Here is a 22,506-nt window from a genome sequence, read left to right as displayed (position 1 = left end):
CATTTCACAGGTGTGACTGTTTCACACATTTTACATTTGATTTGGCGTCTTGTCACAGAAATCGACAGAAGTGATGTCAGAAGACAGACGGCTGGCTCAGCCAATAGATGGCTGTGTTGGAGTGTTTGTCCAGTCGCTCACGGTGGATGTGTCGTGTTACGGGTGAGCTCGGTGTGCGGAGCAGGTGAGAGAGAGCTCAGTCCTCGATGCAGCGGCTGCAGGCTGCAGGCTGGCCTCCCGCCCGCTGCATGTCACCCCCCCTCCTCCCATTACTTCCTGTCTGTCTTCAGTCGTCCTGTCAATAGCTTTGTTTCAGTTTATAACTGAGTTATCTGAAGACTCTGAGCAAACAGAGCAGCTGTGGAGCGCACGCTTGGTTCTGTTATTCACAGAGACCAACATGATGAGACAGAAACACTTCATTGGGACGGCTGTGGCTCAGTGGTAGTCGGTCGTCTCTTAATCAGAAGGTTGGTGGTTCGATCCCTGACTGCTACAGTCACATGTTGAAGTGTTGTTGGTTGAGACACTGAACCCTGAATTGCCCAGGCCTTTGCCATCAGTGTGTGAATGTGTGAATGTGACTGGAAAGGAACTGGATGCAACATTTTGCAGACGGTTATCGTTAGGTTGTAGACCAATTAGAGCTGAGAGGGGGGCAGGGTTAATGCTTCCATATCTCAGTAATAACACTATATACAGAGTTCTTCCAGAAACCAGAGGGCTTCAGGCAGAACCAACGTGTGCGCTGTGGCTGAACCTCGTCTGCTGCATTATTGCACAGAAGATTAAAAGGAAAAATAATACGGCATAGCTGCAGGGCGCAAAGAGTGTCATCACGTCGTGTGATCTTTAGCAGTGTGTTGTTTCAGAAAGTGTTACTCAGATGATCTTTTCTCTGTGTGTTGTGTTTATCACGCTGGAAATGGAGATTAAATCAAGCGCGTTGTTTATTGTGTTCCAGGAAATAACTGACTGTGTGTGTGTGTGTGTGTGTGTGTGTGTGTGTGTGTGTGTGTGTGTGTGAGACAGGAGTGATGAATTATGGAGAGACAATGTCCTGAAGTTTGAGCCCTGTTCTCTCACTCTCAGGACGAGGCGATGGCAAAACATCCGTCCTGAAATTCAAACAGCTCATGAGCTGGAGGTAAAGCGGGTCGGCCATTAAGGGCAGCAGCCCGGCGGCTCTCAGCGTTTCATTCATTCTGCAACAAAGGCCGAGCGCAGGAGGGAAAGAAAGGAGGAAAAAGCAACATAAAAGACTTTTAAGTGGTGATGCCTGGTGGGTGCTCTGGAGTGGACGGGGGGGGGGGGGCTGACCATTACAAAACATCATGAAAGCTCTCCTCGGGGCAAATGGATGAGCAACACATTAGACACAAAACAGACAGAGACAGAGACGCTGGTGTCTTGGAGAGGACACACGGGGCTGTCGCATGTTTTCACTCTAAAGCCAACATGTTCACCATAGACTGTATATAGGAGGTGGCCACAGCAGCCGGGCCTCTATGCAGTGTTTTCGTCATGTTGTTCGGTTTGAGCAAGCAGTGACCATATTTGGATGAGAGGGCGGAGCTTAAGGCTGAGTGATATGGAAACAACACAATCGGGTTGTTAGCCTGCACTTAAACTCTACCGACTGTTTCTGCAGGTGAACGTCGAATCTGTCAGAGCAGGACGTCCGTAGGCTCTGGCTTCCGTTTGTAGTCCGAGTGGTACCCTGGAAATCGGATCATGGAGAGTTTGAATGAATCTCTATAAACAGACTTCTACATGAGTGCTGCTAACAATCAGTCACAGACGTCTCTTAACTGCAACCACATTGTTTCCCCGCTTGTCTGGGGAAGGACGGTTCAGCCCGGATTAGCCGCTGGCTACAAAAGTCGCCCCTTTAAATTGGGCATTGTCTATATCGAAATGATATAAATACATAAATGTCTGTAAGTCTCTCTCTCTCTCAGAGGTCAGAGGTCAGATCAGCTGTTCTGGTTGGTTTGCAGGAAAGATCCTCAAACTAGTTTCAGCCGTCCTTGAAAAAAATCAACGTTCTGTCAAATTACAAACCAAAATCAATGATTGACATTGATTGGAGGTGGGAAGTGGGTCACACAGTGACAGATGGCTCAAACTAATTACACCAAAACAAGGGACTGTTGAATCAGAAGGACGTAGTTCCTTTGGAAACTGCTCCGTGTGCGGCGTGTATGGCTTGTGAACCTCTAACAAAACGTTATTTATGTGCCTTTGTCAGAGCAGGCATTATGTTTTTGGTCCAATTATTAAGCACGTTTTATTGGTGTGTGGCCCAAATGAGCCTCGTCTAAGTGTCAGGCTCATGCTACCTTTCATTTGATCATCTGGAACATGAGTACTTGCTGTAGTTTGTTAATGTAGTGTTACAGTGTGCAGCTTCAGGGCTCATAGTTCAGATGTCAGTGCCGACACGAGCAGTATAAAGAAGTCCTTTACATCCTGAACCCTCCGCTTGTCTCCACAGCTCTGATATGATTCTGTCAGTTACCTAACAGTGTGTTGGAAAAGACCCGCTGCGCATCGATTTTCTGAGCTCTGATTTTGTCTGATAATAGAAACCAAACAGATTCACAGAAGCAGGAAAAGCAGATGAAACTTGTGATGTAAATGTGGGAGAAGGAAACAGCAGAGCAACAAGACGTCAGAGGAAGATAATTCATCTTCATGTTCACTGCACGGCTCCAACTGTTTCCTCACCAGAGCCAAACGTAGCATGACTTCACTTGTGTGTGTCGTTAGCAGGTCTGTTGTTTCCTCTGACTGTTGGGGCCTCAAACGTCTCATCTGCTGCAGATTATTGAAAAAGTTACAATGCAGGCTGTGATGGTGTTTTAGGGTGTAACACGTCACACATCCTCTGTGAGCTACAAACACACCAATGAAGCCATCTGAAGTCAAGATGTCAATCAAATGTGTAAAAAGAATGAACTAAAGGAACGTCAGTAACTTCTCACAGCGCGATCATGTGCCAAAAGAAGAATCGACACATTATTTATCACATCGAAGCCGGGCGGGTTCACAGCCTTGTGCAGTCTGACTGAGCCGAACCCTGGAGCGTGTGTCGCCCAACACAAACCAAACTCGAGGCCAAATGCAACTTTGTAACAATCTGGTCTTTGATTGGACCAATCAAACGGACTTCAGCTGTGAGAGCAGCCTCACATGGTTTGTGTTTCCTGCCTTTGGTCCGACTTTAAGTCTGTTCACAGTGCAGACCTATGAGGATCAATACTTGGTGACACATCGACGCCCGCGGGGGAAATAGGTTGATTGGTCAGAATTGCAAGGTCGTGAAAAAGTTTCAGGTGTTTGCTGAATTTGCGTGAATTTGCTGAATCGTAACTTCACAGCGTCCTGGAGGGAGCGACAGGAGCTCGATGTGGATCGCAACAGTTTTAAATGGATGCGTGACGAGGCGTGTGGTTCCACTGCAGGCCGAGTTTTTATTGTAATGTACAAACAAGTAAGAATGAAGAGTTGGTCCTGACAGCTTCCCCACCTCCTGTTTTCTGAATGAAGATAATAACAGAGACCAGAAAGGCTGAAAGATTTTTGTGACATTTCTTCTCTGCTTTCATTAAACACGTCGGCCTGGAGACAGACACTCCTCATCATTATGATCCTCATAATAAGTAATGACCTCGCCTGCTCCACGAGTGGAGTGGAGCATGAATTATCCGCAGCAGAGATCAGCCTCCGACTCTGCCCGGCCGCTGCTCCTGAGCGAGGACGGACTTCTGCTGTTGGACTTGTTCTGAAAGAAAACACGTCTGCTGTAAGAAGTGCTCGCTGTCCGTCTTAGTGTCTTCTTCCTCCTCAGATGAAGTTGTCGACTTTAAGCTAACCAGCTTTGACGGATTCCCTCACAGAAGACTGAGAGAGCTGTGAGCATTATAGAGGATTATACTGAGTCCAGCACAGCACAGCAGGAGCTCGTATTGTGAAGAGACAGCCATCAGTCTGTGGAGTCTCTGTGGGTGAATCAGAGACTGTGGTGACAGCTGACAACCCAACATCACAAGGTGCCAGCAGTAAAGAGCCAATTAAAAACTGAAGCTACACAAATATGAGTGTTCGATGTTAGAAAGTAACAAAGGGCATTAACTTAAGTTTTACTTTCATGGCGACGACAATGATCTGCAACCCTGCCACCATGCGTCTGGCTGCATGCATCCTGCCCAGTAACTCTCCCATCGTTTCTTGTCGTCTGTCGACTTTGAACAGATTAGACGTTCCGGGCCCGCCGTCGGCTCTGCATCAGTCCCGTCCTGTCGTCCTCATGAAGACTTCAACAGACTTCACTGGTTTCAACATAAACATCTCCTCAGTAATTTAAGCTTTGATGCAGTTTTCATAAATGATTCTCCAGAATCTTTAACATCTTCAGCTCCTGTCCTGAAGCTGAAGCTGTTTCTGCTCCTTCTTCCAGCTGAGGATCTGCTGTACGTTTCCATAAGAGCTCCGGCTCTACAGATGACCTTCAGTCTGCTCATGAAGGAAAGTGCTGATTGCCGCATGCTGCCGCTCATCGGAAACACCTTCATGTGCTCTGATGTGAATTCCAAAGCGAATATCTGAAGGAACTTTGGAGATAAATATGCTTTCTTATGCTTTAATGTGGGCAGCAGGGCTGCAACAACATACTAATTATGAGTGACAGTCCTCAGAGGTTTAGATGCTGCTGGATTTGGATATGCATGTGTTTAATCAGCAGGCGGCGATAAAGCCTGTTAGCACTAAAGCACTAAAGGCTTTGAAAGTAAACTTTAACACATCAGTCATCTTTCCTGCATGTGTGGTTTTCTTAAGCAGAAGCAGACGTGTGTTTCAGCATGTGAAGGAGTCTGAAACAACATTTGGACCTAATCTGTAAACCTGCAGTTACACACTAAAGTAACTTTATTTTTACTCACCACTTTAGTCTTGTTTCTCTCTCCAGTCCCATGTTAGCTGTGTTTCTGTTAGATGCAAATGAACTCAAGAAGGCCGCATTAATAATGAAAATCACCTTGAGGCATCAAGTAACAATAAAACCATGCGGCGCAGGTTGTTAGCATTAGGTGGACAGGTTAGAAACGAGAGGTCTGCTTTCTGTTACAAACTGTGTGATCTGTGTGGATTCAAGGCAGAGGACAGAATGACACAAGCTTTACATCTGTGCCGGAGATACAGGCGGAACAACATGTTACATACAGTCCCTGATGATGGTTCATTGGGAAAAAGACTCAAAATAAAACAGTCTTTGTCATGGCTAATATTTTAGCTAGCTAATGAGCTGAGACTCTGTGTGTGGTAGCTGACCAGAAGAGTTTATTTATCACACTGAATAAGATCACACGCCCCTAATGCTGCATCACTGTAAGCCTTAATATAATGTAAACAGGTGAGCTGTATAAAGATTCTCCCCGTACAGTTGTCATGAAGAGAGAAATGAGCTATAGAGACCCAAACTGTTTTTTGTACCAGGCTGTAAACATGTTTATTTCTGCTGTAAAGTTTAACATGGGGCTCTATGGGGACTGACTCACTGCTGGAGACAGCCTCAAGTGGACACCAGAGGAACTGCAGCTTTTGCACCCTATTGGCTCTATTTTGCAGCATATGAGGTAAACGATTGGTTCCCAGGCTCAGCTGTTTCTATAAGCTAAATGCTAACATTAGCATGATAACATTTCTCAATATGAACATGCTGATGTTTGAGAGGCTTTGGGTTGGCTGGGTTCATCATCTTGCGATCATACATGTCGGTGAGACATTTACTGGGTAATTCAGGAGAGCTGGACCTGCTGCAGATAAAAAGTCAGGGGATCAATAACGCCAGTAGGCATGATCCTCTGGTGACCATGCATGTCTGCAGTAGCATAAAATGGCAATATTCAATATCTGTCCCGATAATTCACTCTTTTATTTCACTGTAACTTTCTGCGTTGTTCTTGTTGTAAAAAGATGAACGTGAGTAAAACCCTCTGATGTGAAGGTTTTTGTTTGGAATACATTTCGTTGTATTTTCATGGTGAAAAATTGTAAAATATAAAATGACTTCTGTAAAAGAACGTCGATCGTTTCATCACACCAAGCTGAACTTAACAAGCTGATCTAGAACCTTTCAAGCATCAATCAAAAGAGAATTAATCAAGTGAAATCATTGAGACCTGAGCCTGTGAACCAGGACGTGAAGTGAATTAAATAGATTCATTGTTGAAGTCTGACGTCCTCCAATCAGACATGAATGCATCAAAGGGCTCAGATCACTGCCGCTCACATTTTGTTGTTGGCTTTCACAACCTTGAGATGACGGAGGATCCATTGTTTGTTCAGATATTCAGCTTTTGTGTATGAAATCCAGCGAGTTCAACAAGCATCAGCATCTTCTGCATATATCCAAACATGATGATAAAAAGCTGCATTGTGTCTATAAGAGGGTTCTTTATTCATCACGAGGGGACATGTCGAGCAGCAGTCACAGAACAAATTAGAGAGTGAAAATATGAACAAAATGTAACATGTTGCTGAACTACCGGCACACGCCGCGCCACATGCTGCTGAACTACCGGCACACGCCGCGCCACATGCTGCTGAACTACCGACTCGCGCGGCAGCACACATGAATTCTTATACCAGTTATTTTATCTGTACTTGATTTAGTTTTCATTTTTGTCATCGCCTTGTTTTATATCCACATTTCTAATTTGTCTCAATAACTGCTCTGCTCACTGTCTTCATCTTTTTAATCCATGTTTCCACATGTTTCTGCTTTGCTGTCTTGTGTGCATGCACAGCACTTTCTGAGAGAGTGCTATAGAAATAAAGTTATTATAGGAAATTTATTTTATTATTATTACCAAACATTTTCTCACGAGCCCTCTCGTGTCATGTTGTTTGAAATGATCTCAGACTCTGAACGCCGCGTGCTCCGGCTGCAGATGCATCCTGTCAGTTTGAAACACCCTGAGAGGACGTTTACAGATATGAGCTTTATCATGCACAAAGTGTATTTTTCATTGAAGGAATCCTGCAGTGAGGCTGAGCTAAACACTCTTGTCTTTAGCAGGACACACACACACACACACACACACACACACACACACACACACACACACACAGAATAACTTTAGGCTTACTCACCCCCGCCCTGCCTTCATTTCTGTGACGATCGATTATGAGTGAGTTTATCTCACTGACGTGTGGAGCGTGCTCTGCGGGGCTGTGTGTGACTTTTTACAAATAGTGCTGATATGTGTTCTTATGTGTGCCAGCTCACCCGCGGGAATATCAGCACTAACCTGCAGCCTCCCGGCTTAACACCTCTGACTGTCTGTCAATAAGCACAGAGGAGCGGGCCGCCTTCACAGGAAGGACTTTATATCTCGACTCGGAGTGAGTCTGCAGGCTGAGCTGTCGGGACGTAGAACACACAGTTTTACACTCATTTCAATTGAAGTGTCAAACGTGCTGATTGTTCATGACGTAAAGCTTCACAAACAGATACAGACTGTATATAATGTAGAAGTGGACAAAGCCACTGTGACTTCACTGGTTTGTGGACTGTAGTTTTAAAGTCTCGAGTTTGATATTTACTCTGTCGCTAACTCAGAAGTGACCATGTTTCAACACGAGGGTGCAGCTTCAGAAGAGCAAGGGGCTAGCAAACAGGATGCTATCAGCTAACACCAGCCTTAGCATGGTTAGCAATGTGTATCTGTAATTCATGATTCATGAAGAGTGTCTTCAAGTCCAACCGAACACTGACCAAGACAACAAGGTTTTGGTAGCAACCTGTCAATCACAGGTAGCCCCGCCCTAACCCCCCTGCTTCTGGTGTGTGTGACTCTCAATGGACTCAGTGACTAAATGAACATCATGCTGTGTTGAAGAAGACTTGAAACTTGAAGACCATAAATGTAAATGTTTACTGGAATAAATCAGGAGAGGAGGAGGACCATTTTCTCATAGACTTCTATAGGATCAGACTTGTTCTGCAGCTGTGTTATGAAAATACTGCTTTGGATGTTGGTTTAAACCACAGGCAGCAGAACTCCTATGATCTGAATGCTTAAGTTGCCGTTTTTGTCAATGCAGTCTGGTGGCTTTGAAGACGAGTGTCAAAAAGCAGAATTCAGAAGAACTTATTTTTCAGGGTCTTTAACACACCTTCTTACACAGCACCTGTTGTTCCCATCTCACCATGCAGCCCTGTTGCTCCTTCATAGCCCCCACAGGTCTCTCTCCGTGACTCACTGCCCCCCCCCCCCCCCCCCCCCCACACACACACACAGACTCTTTGAGTTTGTGAGGACGTCTGCTCGAGGCAGATTTACAGCTTTGACATATTCTTTACACTTTGGTGCAGGACTTTACTGTACTCTGAGGGATGGTTCATGCCTGCAAAGCCTCTCTGTCTCCTCCCTGTGATTGATGCTTTTCAGTAACCTTCATGCAAACTTCAGTTAAACGTCCCTGCGTCTCATGATGTTGCTCCTTTAGCAGGAAGATGACGCAGTAGATGTTCAGAGAGTACTTTTGGGCCTTTAAAGTTGTCTTGATAACTGGGGATCTCTATGGATAAACTGTTTGAAAAGAACAGGCGGGGCTTTAAATGTTTCATATGAATTGTAAATTAGCAACAACACAAGGCGTGCATGGACAGACAGACCAGTCTGTATCCACCACTCACTGCAGGAGTCCTGCTCTGTTCAGAAACAGAACTAAAGCTAAAACCGTCCTCCCTCTTTGGAAGATACCAATTACTCACACTGAAAGAAGTCCAACTGCAGCAAAGTGACAGCAGTTTGTTAACCAAAGCTGCCAAGAAGAAAAGTGTGTCATGAAATTATAAAGAAAGTTTAGACATAGACAGAACATGCCCCACAAGTAATCTGAAAAGTGACATTTGTGTACGTGTCATGGATCCAATGATTTGCTCTATCCACCGTACACACTGCCACATGGTTCTGTTTAAAGTAAACATCATTCAGACAGAGTCCGTGTTTGGGGTACTGCGCCGAGCTGGAGCACTGATTAGCCCGGTAACTTCTAAAATAGCATGCAACAACTTCTCTGAACATTTGTTAGCTTATAGCTATAATCAATACTTAATACTTAATATAAAACAAAAGCTGTTTTAAAACCAGAAGCAGCTCTTACATCACTCTCTTCAAACACACCAGACTCCATTAACAAAAAGAGAGATTTAAGCCTGCAGGACAGGCGATGTGTTGATCAGCTGCTGCTTCCACAGGGTGTCAGTGGTTAGTTCAGATCCGACATAGTACTTGTGTAACACGTCTTCATGTGTCGTTCTATGAATGAGAACGGTCCGCAGCATCAGGTGTGACGGAGGGCGGAGCAGACACACACCCTGTCCCTTCCTGCGGGGGTGTACGGAGGTGTAGGCGAGTTCGTTTGTTGTTGAGAGCATAAACACTGTGAAACAATCAGAAATGATGTCTTATCTTTCTGTTTCACAGCGTTGTTTTCATTCACTCCACTAACTGTCTCCACTTCCTGTCTATGTCACTCGACCACAGCTCTCTCTCTCTCTTACCTCTTTCCCACTAAAATCAGCACGTTGACGCGGGAGAGTTTGTCAGACCCGGGAAGATTGTCTCTTTTCCCATTGCCAGTGAAGTATCCTCCCGTCAATCTCTTTTCTGCTGCGTCACTGTCTGACGTCACAAACACGCCGCAGACAGGGTTAGTAACCAGTGAAGATGTGACGGTGGTTAGGTCTTTATTGTATCTGTTACTCATTCAGTCTGTTTATCAAACTGGACAAATCTGAGCGATGTTCGAGCGCTGCTCGGACGGAGACGGGCGGAGTTTGTAGCTGAGGTGACGAGGAGTCGCAGAAGTTACGGAGCATAACATGGTGCCGGAAAGGGGGCGGAGATTAACGTGTTGACACGGGTTTGTGCTCCCATCAATGCTGATCGGAGGCGAGGTGATAATTATCCGGGTCTACTGCAGAGTCATGTGACCCGGGTCTGAATGCTGATTGTAGCCTCTCCCACTAAGCAAACAAGCCAGGTGTTAGCAGGTGTTAGCAGGTGTTAGCGGGTTTTTTGACCAGTAGGAAAGCAGCTTCTCGCTGCAGTTTTGGGTTGAAAACTGAGATTGTGTTTTTAAAGCTTCGCTACCGTCCTGTGCTATCGAGTGTAATAACGGTTGTAAATGGATTGTACTTAACGCTATTCTAGTCTTTGCGACTGTCAACTGTCAATCAGTCATCACATTAACACATTGATGGCAGAGGTCACCGGGAGCAATTTAGGGTTGAGCCTCTTGCCCGAGGATGACAGACTCTACCACTGAGCCACAGCCGGCCCACCGCTGTGCTGCTTTGAAACGCGTGGTGTTAAAAAGTATAAAAGTATTAAACATTGTGACGACATTAGTGGGTGCTGGTGGCTGCATGCCGTGACAGAGGTGAAAGAAGGGGAAGGCCAGTCACAGGGGTTCAATTACTGTAGAGATGAAATATTTAAAGTCCCCAGATTGTTTTAGTTTCAGAGGTAAACTGAACTAAACTAAACTAAACTTCCTGCACGCTGCAGGAAAATGTAGTTCAAGTACTAAATCAAGTTCATGAATTCTTCCAAACACGGCGCGTTTGTGTTACGAAGTTTGACCTTTGATGATGTCACCAGAGTCGGATAATCGGCTCCACTGTCTAAGCTCCAACTGGCTTTAGTAATAAGATCATTTACTGAGCTGTAAATCATTTCCACAACAAACATCTGTCCTGTGTGTTTCGCAGGACGAGGAAACATTGCCTAACATTTTTTTAAATCTACGCTGACTGAAACACCGCGCACCCCGCTGAGGGGTGTGTGTGTGTGTGTGTGTGTGTGTGTGTGTGTGTGTGTGTGTCTGTGTGTGTGTCTGTGTGTGTGTCTGTGTGTGTGTCTGTGTGTGTGTCTGTGTGTCTGTGTGTGTGTGTGTGTGTTTGATTGTGTATGGAGCGACAAACCCACCAGCGTACATCAATCACTCCCAAATAACACCACAGGGTCCTGCTGGGCTCGGATAAAAGATGAACTTAGTTATTTTACAGCCGGACAGCACAGGCAGCGTGATGGGACAAATATGCTCTACCCAACAGGAAACTGGAGTGTGTCTGAAGTCAAATTAGAGACCGTAAACCAGGCCGCCGCCGCAGACTGAGGACAGGATGAACAAACAGTAAATGCATCTGTAGAAGGAACTTACATAAAACCTCTAGTAAAGTAGAATGTGACACCACAGGAGCCTTCAGTCGCAGCTGATGTCTGATAAAGTCATAAAGCTGTCAGAACACAAACAGTGACTCGTTATTTTCCAGCTCTGCAGCCGCTTTGTGCCTCAGCTTTAAGAGATGGAGAATTAAATGTGGAATGAACCTGTCGGACAAAAACCTTCATTGTGTTTGTCGTCAGTGCTGCTCTGAGGAAGTGACCCAGGAAAGGGTCATACAGTTCACCGCAGTCCTTTAAAGTCTTTTCAAGCTCATTATGAAAACCTAGTGTGTACCTGCACGAGGCAGGGCAGACATGAGTTATGAGCTCGAGCTACACACTCAGCTGACTCAACAGTGAGGCTTCATGTGCAGGTCCAAATGTCTGATGATCAGTAACCTCAGTACTGAGTGAGAGATGAGAGGATGCACTGCCAGAAAGGGCCAGCATGTTGGTGATAAGTTCTCTTTATTTAGTGTTTGTAAGAAGCTTGGCTGCTACACTCCATCCAATTAGAGTCAAGCAACCGCAGATTCACTCAAACAATGAAATAAGAAATTAATTCAGGAAAGACGAGATAAAAGCTGAACGAACGCTGAATGTCTGAGCTGCAAAAAATGAGACTGAACCAACTTCTTGTGTTGAAACACAAACTCCAAAAGATTCCTGCTTTTATATATTCTCTGAACTCATGAGGTGTGGACCATAAAAGATGGCCGACATGTCAGTTCTACCCCCTCTATCGCCCCCTGCTGACTGGCTGCAGTATAGCTCATAAAGCCCGCCTCCTCCATGTTAGCAGATGGGACATGAGTCAAACTATAAAATCAAAATACACGTCAAATACATTTTTCTCAAACATGGTTTCTGTCATTATAGTTAGTTCTTATCCTGCTGATTTATGTCCAAGTTATTTTTAATTAGTTATTTGATGCTATAAAAAAGGGGTGTTGCCTCATGATTGACAGCTCTGTTGACAAATGGGGCTCCTGCAGCGTTCTGTTCCCGAGTAGCAGAGTAGAGGAGGAACGGCGAGAGGAGACGTCACTAACACTAACACTACAGTCATTGAACTTTCCATCAGCGTGAATATCTGCTTCAGACCGACACAAGAAGCTGTTCTGCTGCAGACTGAGCCCACCTGAGGGCTCCAACACGCCAAGGACACCTGAGGGCTCCAACACGCCAAGGACACCTGAGGGCTCCAACACACCAAGGACACAAGGGAAAGGTGTGTCAGGTAGAGGAAGGGGCGGGGCGTCAATACTGCGGCTCCACCAGCCGACCTGTAGCTGCACATGGCGATTCTCCTTTTTATTCCCTTGTAGTTGTAGTCACGATCGTTTATTTTACATGTTATTTGTAAAAAGAATAAAACTATCAGTGACACAAACTTTGCCACATCTGACCTGTGTGAAGTTATGAAGGTGAAGAAAGTTTCAGAAGTAGAATTTCCAGTCAAAGTCAGATAGTTTGAGAACATACACAAAATCTATAGAGTCCAATACATTCCTGATTGAACCTTTGGAGCCTCGTGCTTCATCAGCATTATACTTAGCCGTCTAATCAATGTAAAGGTGGGTGAAGGGGGGAGGGGGCAGCGGGTCTGATAAATTACAGAGTGGGTTGTGGAGCCGTGCCGGGCCTCAGCGATCCCTCAGCGCGGCTCGTTTCCTGACAGGCTTCACTCATGAATCACAGACATCACGGCGCTCCGGGGAGAAAAGTTCCTGCCGGGATGTCGAGAGTTTGCATCAGATGTTTGTTCTCGCAGACCTTGATGAAAGCTCGTCACCTCCTTCTCTGTGACGGCACTTTTAGGCATAACCGCCTTTCATGTCGGGGTGTGTGTTCGGATTTAAATACAGTAACCTAACAAAGTAAGTTGTGAGTAGATGAGCGGCTGTTTGGTCCTGAGATTTCATCACTTTGATGAAGTTTTGCACGTCATGACGGCGTTTTATGATGGAGCGAGGGGCAGCGTGGAGAAGTCAGTGAGTGATGTCAGTCACTGTCCAGGTCTGTCAGGGTTTGAGGAGGAAGTCATGGAGTACAAATACTTTAACACAAATATCCTCACTTTCTCCTCATTACATAAAGAGGCTTCGCTTTATTGCACTTGGAAACTCCTGATTATTCTTATTTTACATCACGTCGCCTTTCCAAGACTGATTCAGCCTAAATGAATGAACAATAACAGACAAGCTGATTCCTTGGTGTCTCCATGAGTGCATGTCACACAGTACAGACGTCACATGAAGAAAAGGAGGTAACAGACGAGTTTAGACAGACAGACAGAGAGGGAAACTGGAGCGTGCAGAAGAAGCGTCTGGTGAATGTGATGTCTGTGAGCGACAGGGAGAGCTCGGAGCCTCATGAAAGTGAAGCAGCCAACATGGCCGACGAGCAGCAGCGAGACATTCCACATCCAACTGATTTACACATTCGAGCAAAGTTAATGTTCATTATTTTCACTGTGTTGTTCTTTGATTTGAAGGTCACATGATTTCAGTTTCATCGTCTCCAAATATGAGGTTAGCTTCAGTTAGCTTAGCACAGAAACAGCCTGAGGGACATGTCTGACTCTATACTGAGAGGACGTTTCACAGCTCTTTGAAGGGAGCCGGATCTTACTGTGCGTTCACACCGGACGCAAGATGCGAATCTGCGGCGAGATTCCATACAAAGTCAATACAATGACGCGTGTAGGCGCAAATTCACATTCCCGGCGCAAATGTTGCGACATGAATGATCGCGCCACAAATTCGTGTGAGTTGAAAAAATTTAACTTCCTCGCAAATTTGTGTCACGTGGTGGAGCGAAAGCCTATCAGCATCGAGATTCTCTGCCGTTGGTAACCATGGAGATAAGCCCTGCTTCCTCTCCTCCATTCCAGAAGCGAAGGGCAAATATTTCCCAGAAAATTTTGCGAAATTTTGTTGCGGCGGTCAAACTTGCACGAGTACGGATTGCTCGCAAACGTCACAAAGTGTTGAACATCTCCACCTCTGACATTGTTCAGCCCTCTTTAGTATGTTTGCTTCATAATAAGCAGAAAGTGGGGCAGCCATGCTTAAAATGCCCTCAGTGTGTGTGTGTGTGTGTGTGTGTGTGTGTGTGTGTGTGTGTGTGTGTGTGTGTGTGAGACTCAGGCCACATCAAGTATTAATGCTGTGCAGACCGCAACCTCATTGAGCGAATGTTCAAAGAGAAAGTAACCAGCGTTCATTTTCCAGCTGCTCCTCATTATGCTCTATTGTCCATCGATCCTTCTTTCATTTGCAGGAGTTGTACCAGTTTGTGTACGAACACGTCGGGATAGTTGGAGATTTCTGGTGATGCTTCATACTGTGCACGCTCAATATGTCCTCTGGGAAAGCAGGTCAATTACTGAGAGGATTATTTTTCTAATCACAGCGGATAGATTGGTGGTATGAGGCGGAATAAGCAGATCTGTCTGCCGGCTGGAGTTCTGTTTTCAGCTTGAATATGCTTATTTCCTCTCAGTGCAGACGCAGGAGAAGGACTCTGTTCTTCAACTTGATCTTTTTATGAAAAGCTTTTCCCGGATCACTTCAACCTGTCTCTCTCTTTTTTTACATTTACACTAATTTCAAAGACAAAACAGCCTTTCTTTTTTTAGGCATTTATCAGCAAGCGACAAACAAACATTTCACACTTTTTATTGCTGAAGATTCCTTTTGCAGCATCCTTTTTTCGGGAAGATACAAAAAGCTGCAGTTCCTCTGGTGTCCACTTGAGGCTGTCTCCAGCAGTGAGTCAGTCCCCATAGAGCCCCATGTTAAACTTTACAGCAGAAATAAACATGTTTACAGCCTGGTACAAAAAACAGTTTGGGTCTCTATAGCTCATTTCTCTCTTCATGACAACTGTACGGGGAGAATCTTTATACAGCTCACCTGTTTACATTATATTAAGGCTTACAGTGATGCAGCATTAGGGGCGTGGCCTCTTTGAGTGACAGCTGGGAGCTGCTAGCTGTCTGCTAGGTGTCCCCTCAGCTAACTCAGTCACTGAACGTAACCTCTGGGCCGTGTTTGTGCTGTTGGAGCCTTTTGGAGATTTGTTCATGTAAATATCAGACAGATAATCTGTGTGTGCTTTATTGGACGAACAGAGCGTCCAACACGTCTGAATCTAAAACTTGAGTGTTTAAATAACAGTATAATGTGACTGAGTGTAAAAGCTGAGAGAGCAAACAGGGAAACTTGACTCCTTTTTGACTCAGTAAAATGCAGAGAAAATACTTGTGTTAACGATGGCAGGCTGATGTTCACAGGATGTTCTGCACAGGTGATAATGCAGGAACAGACCAGAACACAACAACAGCACAACAAACAACAGCTCTGATGATGCATGAGAACTTTGGTGAGGCAGTAGACGGTTTATTAAAGCCCAAAACTTCTTACTCACTGGTGAGATCAGGTGAAGTGAGCTGAGGTGAGGAGGAAGTGGTGGAGGAGGAGAGTGAAGCAGCCGTCACAATGACACCAGTGTTAAGCTTCCCACAGGAACCACCAGTGACACAGAGCCCTTATCTAAACACTGTTAGGCCTTTGTGTAACACCACTGGGCCTTTGTTCCCCGTTACTCTACAGACAGCGACCTGCTGTGAGTTAATTGGCCTTATGGACAGAAATCAAGGTGCAAATAAAGGATCCATAAATATCCTCATTCATTTAGTGCTAAAACAGCAGCCTCAAGACACCTGCCACCCTCAGCAGCCTGAACTTTTACCTGTTAGAAACTTTACGGCTGCGTCGCGGGAGGGCTCCGGCTCGCGCCATCAAGGTGTTAACACTGGGTGCATGTCGGGCGCGGCTGATCCTGCAGGCCTCTCCTTCTACGTGAGTTTTACCTTCATGAAGACCATAAACAATTTGAACATGTTCGCTTTGTTACTGTCACTCAGATTTATTACATACAGGAACGAATGAAGAGGTGTCTGCTAAACTGTAAGTAATAATTAAAACACATAAATAATATATCTACATTGATCGCTCTTCACTTTACCTGGCTGATTGCAATATGTAGGGGTAGTTTCAGGCTCTTACTTTGAAAAGCTTAGAATTACTTTTCATACTTTTCAAAATAAAGACATTGAGGTGGCCATGTTGATTGGTTTGCAAGTTGGTTGCTCAGCTGGTTGCTTGACTGCATTGTTCCAGGACAAGCGGCCCCTCTGGGGCTGAAAGGTTACTCAAACGGGGAAGATACAATAAGCTGCAGTTCCTCTGGTGTCCACTTGAGGCTGTCTCCAGCAGTGAGTCAGTCCCCATAGAGCCCCATGTTAAACTTTACAGCAGAAATAAACATGTTTACAGCCTGGTACAAAAAACAGTTTGGGTCTCTATAGCTCATTTCTCTCTTCATGACAACTGTACCGGGAGAATCTTTATACAGCTCACCTGTTTACATTATATTAAGGCTTAAAGTGATGCAGCATTAGGGGCGGGGCCTCTTTGAGTGACAGGTGTACAGGGAGAATCTTTACATTATATTAAGGTTTAATAAAGAGGAACCTTAAATATTGCTTCACCATCTGCAAGTCAAAGTTTATATTTGTCCAATGCTTGATTTATGAACAGATACCACACCACTGGCCAGCATCAAAACCGTTCATGACAAAACACTGAGAAGTGAGCTCCGGGTCACAAAGAGGACAAATTAAATATTAAAAACAAGATCGCTCTGTTTTTTTTTTCATTTCCTTTTTTGGATCTGATCATAAAATCAAAATAATGAAAGCAAACTCTTATTTGTTTTAGTATCAGATTAATAAAAATGGGCATTTAGTCATCACTGGAAATTAATGAATAATCTTGTTATTCACAAATATTCTTTGGTCTTTAATAGATTTAAAAGAAACGTTTGCTTCCGTCTGTGGAGGAACATTTTTACTGGAGATAACAACTAATCGATGAAATGATCCTCTGACTGGTTCTCATCGTGAGTTGCATCCTTGAGTTCAAACATCTACACATCCGCTTGTGACGAATGAATTAAAAAGATGTACAGTTCGTCCTTCTCTCACATGAATCACACAGAACGCTCGCGGCTGTGAGGACAGAGAAAGAAAGGGAGGATACATTTAGAGCAACAAGGTGAGTTTTTGTTTGGCAGCGTTTTGAATTGAATGGAACCTTCTGAGATTTGGTGAACACAATGGAGGGCACGCGGGGTGATGAACATAACACTTCATATAATTCAAAAACATCATCAAACCCTCCACCCCCCCACCCACCCCCCTCTTTGCACCAATCAGAAGAACACAAGCCTGAGAGGAGGAAACCCATTTATCCTCGAGTGCTCGTGTTTGTCACGGTGTGCTCGACATTAACACGGATCATTTAGTGAAATCTTGTTTTTGGACAGTTTGTGTCGTTGACAACAATCAGTGTGAACGGTTGTTGCTGCTCCGGGTACGTCGCCCTTTTATAACTGGGGCCATACATTCATGAATCTTCTGAACTGGAAAGTTATGTAAGACGTGAAAGGAAAACACGTATTTCTTTAACAGTCTCTCTTTCAGACTCATTTAACATTTTAAAAAGTGCAGCCTCATGTTTGTTTTTAAATGATACGAGATCCAGAGTTGGGCCGTCCGTTGAGCTGGTCTGCTCATCATCTTTTTTAGGCTGCCTCCGGTGCACAACATGATTCCTCATCCAAACATTTACAGTCAAAAAGCTGCACTTGCAGAATTTCTTGAATGTCATGAGACAAGTTACCTGCTAATAAAGCAGCGGGGGTCTCCACTATGAGATTACATTTTGCAGTATTTTCAGAGATTGTGCAGTTTTGTAGTAAAACATGTTTACATGGATGATGGATGCTTTTCACTCGCCCACTGCCCTCTCGCTCCTGCGAGGCAGAAATGCTTTCTCAGCTCCCTCCTGCACACTGAGTTCGTTCTAAAAAGCTATTACTTCATTGTCCTTTAGACCAAGAGGGAGCTGCAAACAGGAAAAGCTGGGCTGTTCCTGAGGCTAATTATACATTAAGCTCAAGTTAAAAGGCCCCAGGAGCCAGAGACATTACAGGCTATGAGGGCTTACAAGAGCATTGTGCCTCCAGAAAGGCTTTAATGTTGCATCTAGAAATATAGATTTTTGTCCCTAAATCTGTCTCTTGTGATAAATCCTACAGAAGCAGCACATTTAGAAGGAGACACAGTTTTCTAAAGTTTTAAAGGTAACTTTCTCTGCTGCTGTTAAGACGTCAGAACTGTCCAAATAAGAGACGTCAGTTTAGCTTCTGCCACAGACAGTGTGTCAGAAGTGAACATAACCACCATGACATCACCCGGCGGTTCCTGGAGTGTCGTATCAAGCCACACATTTCTGTAGTCGCCATCTTGTTTTCTTGTTGTTGTTGTTTTGAGCCAGAAGTGACCGTATTGGATGAAAGGATGGAAGCTATCAGCTAACACTGGCTCCAGTAATCACCATAACTCTGTTAATAGTTAGGATGGAGGATACGATAAAAAATGAATTACTTTATAACAACGCTGAACAAGACATTTCTCAGGTCGCCGTGGTAGCTTCTTGTCAATCACAGGTAGCCCCGCCCTAACCCCTCCCCTCTTCCTGGTCTGTGTGACTCTCAATGGGAGCATCAGTGACTAAATGAACATCATGCTGTGTTGAAGAAGACTTGAAACTAGAGACTGAGACCATAAACTCATCAGGAACATGTTTACTGAGGGAATACATCAGGAGAGGAGGAGGAGCATGTTCTCATAGACTTCTATTCAATCACCAGTGTCGCCCCCTGCTGGTCTTTAAAATAATGCAAGTTTAAGACACTTCTGCAGTTGCTTCCCTTGAGAAATGAAGATGCTACGTCCACTTCTTATTAATCTATTGTCTCATTAAAGCTGCGTTTAGGTTTTATTAAATTAATTACGTCTGTGTGTTCTGTGGACTTCAACACACTGCTGCTGAGGACCTTGACCTTTGTGACCTTTAAGATTAAAACACCGAATAATAAGGATGAGTGCGCCCTGGTGTCTAATTGCAATAGGAGTAATCTTCGTGAGCGGCCCCTCTGCACACCAGGAGCTCTCCGGGGTCTTTGTCTCTCATTGAGTCTCCAGCAGACTATCTATGTTCTAACTATGTTCTCATAGACTTCTATAGGAACAGACTTGTTTTTTCAGTGGCTTAACTTTCCACCACTTCCTATATACAGTTGTTGTTGTTGTTGTTGTTGTTGTTGTTGTTGTTCTGTAAAATGATGCATTTAATAAATTATTACGACCACTACGTTTTGGAGACCAGGACGTTTTTATAAAAGTTTAAGAGGACCTTGTTAACGTCCCCTCATGGAGATCCCGGTTGGGCTGCAGGAACGCACATTTATTGATTTTAAAACTAGTTTTTGTTTCTGTGTTTTTATTCCTGCAGTCCCAAGGGCGAATACTTCCATGTGAGACCTTGAGCTCCGCTCGAAACCCTGCAACCTTGTTTGTTATGAGGCCTCGCACATGATGCATTGTGCATCATTGTGTAACATGCAGAGGGGAGGTGAAGGAGGGCATTGTGAATGATGATTGAAACAACTGCTGGTCCTCGCGTTGCATTTGTTGCCGATAAAGAGATAAGAACTGTTTACGTCTCTTACAGATGCAGTGATGTATAACGACTGTAACAAAGTTCTCACTCTGTGTTTCTGTGAGCTGTAAAGATTCCCGAGCAGTCGCTGAGCGTGCTTTGCAAGTTTAATTAGAGCTAATATTTGAAAACCATCTGCAGAGAAACGCAGGAAGCCCTTAATCAACAAAAGTAGCATCTTAGAGATAGAAGGAGTAAAAGGGTCGATTTATTGAGCGGGCTCCATGACCATCAATACCTCCCCCCTCAGCGCCCCCTCCGTCCATCGCTGACCATTGATCAGGAGGAGATGAAGGGTGAATGGGCGGATTAGGGTGATTTCACAAATTGGTGGGCTGCCAATTGAGTGTAGGTCTTAAAGACACAATGCAGAGGGGGGGGGGGACTGAGGTTACAGTCCACTAACTCCACCAGCATCATAACAGCTGGTACAGAAGGTCCTGTACACCTGAGTGCTGGTGGTGAGTCAGCCTGCGTACACCTGATGTGCACCTAACATTGTAGATTAATAAAATTACTGTATTATCTACAAACAAGTCATTTGATTTTTATTTTGAGCAAAGGTTATCACCTGGCTGCAGCAGAATACTGTGATTGGAGGAGCTCTCGGGGGCTGGGCTGTTAATAGCACGTGCTAAAACCAATAAGAAGCATCAGTATTACAGAAAAATGTGATTCATTATCCTGGTTAAATCATTACAAGCAACATTACATCTGTACAAACAAACAAACAAACCAAATGTACACAACAAGTAAACTACCACCAAGAAGAATCACAATCTACGTCACCACGGAAAGCATCTGTGGATTTACCAGCTAGCAGCTGCTGTAGCTAACGTTAGCCCAAAGCAAACAGCACCTGACGGAAGTAGCTTACTTTCGCTAACTGATGCTAACTTACAATTCTAATACAGCTCAGTGAGTAAGTCCTTTTATTCATCGTTTCATTATCTTCTTGTTTGGCATCACGAGATCCTCCATCATGTGTCCTGACAGTTAGACAGTCTGTGTTGTGCCACATACACGATCTGCTTTCCCTCGTTTTTTATTGGTGATCACATCAGTGAAGTATCAGCTCATAGCTTTCAGACGCACAGTTGATTGTTTTGGTGACTTAATGACTAGAAGCTGTTAGAGTTTTGTTTAAGTTGTCAGATGCAATCAGACCGAGTAAAACCACAGACGTTTGTCGGGTGCCTTGAGTTCAGTATTTTAACTGTCAGTGTCTTGGTGGTTTTCTGGAGCCAGAAGTGACCTGGAGAGGAGCGAGGGGTTAGCAAACACCAAGTTATCACAGCTTAACAGTCTGTGTCTGTGGCTAATTCATTAGCAGCTGATGAGCTAGTGTTTCCCACAGAGTGAGATTCTATTGGTGGTAGCTGACCGGAGTTTATTGATCAGACTAAAGAAGCTCAGAGAGCTGGTGGCACATAGCGAACTCGATGGAGCTTAACAGACGCAAACTGTTTTTTGTACCAGTTAAACATTTTTGTGGGGAGCTTCAGACCCTGCTCGCCCCTTCCTCCCACTGCCGCTGTCTCGTTGTGAAGTATGGTTCCTGCTAGTGTCAGATTTTTAATTTCAGAATAAAAGACGTGCTCTGACTGTGCTCATGATTTATGAAATGTCTTTGAAGATATCAGGATCCTGCTCCCCAAACATCTGAGGTGGTGTGATGTTTCTTTGATGATGTATTAATTCTGTTGTTGATGTTGCTGCTGAAACACATAAAGCCCCGTTCTCATGTTGCTGGAGCTCGTGACCCACTTGTGCTTTACCTTCTGATCATTTAAGGATAGTTGAACTCAAATCACGTTTGACAGGAGCAGCCCTTTAAACGGCCCAATATACAGTTCGGTTTGTGCTGCTTTGCCATCATTTTAGAGTTTAGATTACCAAAGAGCCCTGAGAGACCACTGAGAGGATCGACCTGTCTCTCCCTACTGTCAGCAGACTGTAACTCTCCATCACAGCACAGCTGAATATGGGCCACAGGGGAGCAGCAGGTCAATGAGGCTTAGAGTCCCATATTAAAGGTCTGAATGTGCGCACATGGCTTTCGTAGCAGCTCAGTCTGGTCCGAGCTGTGGGTGTGGATCCTTGTTGTGACCATTTGGTGGCTCATTGTGGGGAAAACATCGTTAATTAAAGTGAGTGGGGGGGTGACCTTTGCAGAGCTTTCATTACAGGAAGAAACCCATGGGATAGATACATCTATTGTGCCGTGCAATGATTAAGGCCTTACAGGGGGAGGTGTGTTTGTTAGACTGGACTGAATTGAACGCAGTGAATCAAAACTGTTGCTCCTATTTGTCCTTTTAAACACAAGTGCAGGGCCTGTGTCGGGTGTTACCTGCTGCTACTAGAGATTCTAATGTGTATTAATCCGCTGTTAAAAATAGTCCCCGAAAAATGTAACATTTCTTCTTTTGTAAGAACATTTTCTAGTAACTCCTGTGACCGGCTCTTTGAGAGACATCAGAGCTTTTTTACAGAAAAAACTATAAATTTATGTTAACTAACTATAGATATATGTTTATATATGTTTTTGTTTTTACAGACAGGCTAGGGGAGTCAGCATTGAGAGGCAGACCAGTGCATTTGGTGGTGTTATATTAACACCG

This window comes from Semicossyphus pulcher, unplaced genomic scaffold, assembly GCF_022749685.1.
Source record: "Semicossyphus pulcher isolate SPU_LCO1_2020_fin unplaced genomic scaffold, fSemPul1.0.p SCAF_1, whole genome shotgun sequence".
In the NCBI taxonomy this organism is placed as follows: Eukaryota; Metazoa; Chordata; class Actinopteri; order Labriformes; family Labridae; genus Semicossyphus; species Semicossyphus pulcher.
Note: the sequence above shows the minus strand (reverse complement) of the source record.